We start from the raw sequence: 4835 nt of genomic DNA, 5'->3' as shown, positions 1-4835 counted from the left end.
TTTGTTGAAACTGTACTTTCGATTTGATTTGAAACTGTCTCATTGCTATATGTTTATCAATAAAACTTTGAAAAGAAAAAAAAACAAAATGGTTTGGATAGATATATAGTTACATTCTCTTAATGGATAGAGGGATTTGTTCTAATATTGTTTGTAGATAGAATATCACATCTGCATTTTATACCGCAAATAACCACTAGGAAGAGAGTATGCAATGTGTTAATTATTGAAACTGTCAAACCAATTTGATTTGAAACTGTCTCATTGCTATATATCTCCAATAAAATTATGGAAAATATTAAGTAAAATAAAAATTGTTCCTTCATTTATATCTCCATTTTTGTTTTGTTTTGTCAGAGATGAGTATGCCATTGCTATTTAAATATTGTAGGTGCATGAATTCAGCAAAAATATTCCAATATATTCTAGTAGTACATAATAGTAGTGGATTATCAACAGAACTGGCAATGTCAGAAGTTGTTGACCTGAGCCTTTTACAGCTTAGCATATTAATATGGCTTTACTTTTTTCTTTACCTTATTTTTTTATACTTTTCTGCTGGATGGTTAAGACCATGATAAAGCAAGACCTGTATAGCAAGAAACCTAACTTTTGTATCTGACAAGTTCAATCAAATCCTCTCAGGATTTAACCTGAAACCCTGTACCGCAGTTTTTAGATGCTTTGTCAGTATCATCCCTGTGGATGAGTCATGGCTATTGCTTGACCAATTTGCTCTCTGTACATCTGAGAGAATTTTTTGTCTCTATGTGACTCACCTTAGGCACACTCTATGTTGTGGTTCACATTCCTCTGTGGACCCATAATCTCTTTGATCAGAAAATCTGGGACATAAGTGAGGTACACGATATTATAGTACTGGTTCTCTTATGTCCTGAGTCCTCACTGATCAAAATGTTGGCTGTTGTTGCAGCCTCTCTTTTTCTCTAATTTTTGTTCTGCAAACTCAAGTTCTTGACCCTCCAGAAGAGAAGCTTAGTAATATTATTACCCTCACTATCTGTCTGAATATCAAACATCTTAGACATAACATAGAAAAGTTATTTTCCACCAAGTAGTGATATATTAGACTTTAAATCCCTACGGAATGTGACGTTCATTCTACAATGCTGTATATGATTAGATTTCTAAATTTCTGTGTAAAAATATGTAATTGTTTATTCCTATTTTAAAAATATGTTTTCATTTTTTATTTTATTTTTTTGATTATTTGAAGACATTATCTTTCAAGAGACAATTGTAGGATATTAAATGATTTTATGAAATAAGCAAAATGCATGAATTTGATGGAAATTAGATGACAATGGTTTCAAACTCTTCTAGGTAAGCTGGCAAATGGAAAATGAAATTTAGAACTACAATGTTATCCCAAGTTCTGTACAAATGATCAAAGTGTACAACTATATATCATTATTTTTCTCCTTTCTTAGTCACCCATCCATCCGTCCATCCAGATCAGTTGAATTTTGAGTTCTTTGATTTTTCTATTTTGTCAAATGTTAAGAATTTTACATGCTATGCTGGCTCCACCCCTTTGTGCCCTGAGCTGGCCATGGAGTCTTGGTGTGGTGGTGCATACCTGTAATGCCAGTGCTGGGAAGGCTAAAAACAGGAGGATCACTTGGAGTCTGAGCTGCATAGTAAGACCCTGTAAAAAATATTTTTAAAAAATTTCATCTATTATCCTGTTCTTGCTATCCTTGATTTCACATTGTTCAGATGAAATGACTCAGTTGAGAACAGCAGCACTTGTCTTCACCGTATTGTGTACACTGCATCTGTGGTAAGAGCTGTCTGGATATAGATACTTCTACTGGTTATTCCACAGTGAATTCTAACCTGCATAATAATGTAAGTCTCGTGTAGTCACATAAAAAATTTATTATGAAAGAATAATTCAAATGTTTGCTTTGTTTTTTTGAAAGAAAATAATATACCATTGTGGTGAAATTGAAAATAAACAGTTATCTCAGGGTCATTGCCTTACCCATCTTGTACATATGGCTTTGCCCTTGTCATGTTTCCTAGGTTTTTTCTGTGCTTTCTCTTCATTGTCTAATCCTCAAGTCCTTGTTTTCCTTTTAATTGTGTTATACCTTTCTATTCACATTTCTTCTTTTGAGTTCTTATACTAGGGACACTATATGATATTTAAACATGTGGGTCTGTTTTATTTCACTTGCGAGTATATCTTCAAGTGACATCCACTTAAATATGAAAATTTCAAGTTTATCATTCTTTATAGCTGAGTAATACTCCATTGTATAAAAATACCACATCTTTTTCATCCATTCCTCAGGTGATGGGCATCTTGGTTGTTTCCAAAATTTGGCTATCACAAATTGTGCTGCTATAAACATAGCTACACATACATCACTATGATATGATGTTTTCAGATCCTCTGGGAAAATTCCCAGTAGGGCAATAGCTGGTTTGAATGTGATTTCTAGTCCTAGTTTTTTAAGGAGTCTTCAGAAGGTTTTCGAAGCTAGCAGTTAATTGGCAGGATTATCACCCTGACTAACTACATATATGCGAACTAAACAATTGCACTAAAGATAACAATATGTAGTAGTAGAATCATGCTTGGAGTGCCTGTCATTCTGCTCTTCTGAATACGGGCTGCTTGTCATGACATGCCAGTTTTGGCTGTGCTGTCTCTCGGGTAGATGATTGTGTAAAAAGGAAGGGATTGGTCAATGATGGTAGGAGACAGGAAAAGGGGTGTTGTGGGACTATCCTACAATAGTGCTGTATATGGTTTGATTTCTTTTATCTTTTCTTTTTTCTTTTTTTTTTTTTTGAGGAGGTGAGAAGAGTTTTATTTGAAATAAGAATAGCTCCAGGGTTTCCAAGAGTGGGTAGTTCTATGGTCCCTTCTTCTCCAGGTACGTACTGGTGAGAGCACAGAACTGCTCAGTAACTTGGTGAACACCTATCATAGGCAGCTCTGTGGAGTTAAAAGGGCCAACTGCAGCTCAGGATCTCTAACCCAGTTCTTCAACACGTTCTGGTTCTTCAACATGTTATGCTTAGATTTCTAAACTTATGGGTAAAAATATGTAATTGTTTACTCCTATTTTTAAAAATTTTTTTCTTCACATTCTGTAGGGACTTAAAGTTTAACATATCAATACTTGATGAAGAATATCTGTTCAATGTTATTCCTAAAATGCTTGATACTAAGACAGATAGTGAGGTTAAGCTCAACAGCCTAGGTTGTAGGGTAATAATAATAAAAAGCTTCTCTTCTGGAGGGTTAACAACCTATGTTTGCAGACCAAAACCAGAGAAAAAGAAGGGCTACAAGGACAGCCAACATTTTGGCCCTAGTTTTCAAGGTCAGTGAAGACTTAGGACATAGGAAAACCTGTACTATAACATCATGTAACTCAGCTGTGTTCCAAATGTTTTGATCAAGGAGATTATGGGGCCACAGAGGAAAGTGATAGATGATGTAGAGTGTGCCTAAGGAGAGTCACATGAAGAGAAAACATTCTCTCAGGCTTTCACAAATTGGTCAAGCAATGGCTGTGACTCATCCACATGTCTGATACTGACAAAGGATCTATAAACTCGTTACAGGGTTTCAGGATAAGTCCGTAGGGGATTTGACTGACCTTATCAGATACAAAAGCTTCATTTCTTGTTATACAGGTCTTGCTTTATCTTGGTCTTAACCATCCAGCAGAAAAGTATAAAAATGAAGCATAAAAAGTAAAGCCATATTAATATGCTGAGCTCTAAAAGGCTCAAGTCAACAACTTCTAACAGTGCCAGTCTTACGGAAAACCCACCACTATTATAGACTACTGGACTACTTTGGAATATTTTGCTGTATTCACATACCTATAATATTTCAATGAAATAACCAAACCAAAAAAAAGAATACAAATGAATGACCATTTTGTATCTGTATATTCAGAAAATAGTTAGGATAGGTATACAGCTACATTCTCTTAATTCAATGAATAGAAAGATTTATTCTAATAATGTTTGTAAATAGGATATCCTGTCTGTATCTTGTACAACAAATAACCACTAAAGAAAACAATAAGCAATGTATTAATTATTGAAATTGTCCTACTAATTGGATTTGAAACTGTCTCATTGCTATTTGTTTATCAATAAAATTATGGAAAATAAAATAATTATCTTTCTTAATTTTGTCCCACAAAACTGAATATAAAATATTTGTTGCAATAAACTATAACTGTATTCTGACTTTTTTCCTGGGAATTTCATGACTTTTCATTGTTCCTCCTTGGTATCATTATTATGATTTGAGTTTTTTCTATGCCTGAGGTACTGCATTCCTAGATAACAAATAATATCTATGGTTAAATCATAGCTCTCTAAGAATGGCAATACTAATCATAAGTCAAGCCCCAAAGCCCAGTGAATAAAAAAACCCTATATCAACAAATATTAATTATATATCTCTCTGTATATTTATTTGCTATTTATCTAAACATGTAATCACAAAAATTACCATTTATTTTGACCTTTTACAATAATGGCTTAATATGGATCAAACTATCTCCATATTTCATACACTGACTTTATATATGAGCAAATTTCAGTCTAACTTAAGAGCGCTGTAGACTCTTATAACAGTCAGCTAAGTTCTAGCCTCTCATAGCAGCCATGCTTCAACCAATCACAGGGTGCCTGTTGATCAAAGCATGTACACATGAAGCAGAGGACTTAGCTAACGATGACCAAATACAGCCAGTGTGGTGTGTAACCAATCAAGCTACTTCATTGTATTACACTGCTCCCTTTTTTTATCTTGTCTTTAATGTCCATGAATT

Source organism: Octodon degus, unplaced genomic scaffold, assembly GCF_000260255.1.
Source record: "Octodon degus isolate 3935 unplaced genomic scaffold, OctDeg1.0 scaffold00124, whole genome shotgun sequence".
Lineage (NCBI taxonomy): Eukaryota > Metazoa > Chordata > Mammalia > Rodentia > Octodontidae > Octodon > Octodon degus.
This window is presented reverse-complemented; position numbering follows the sequence as displayed.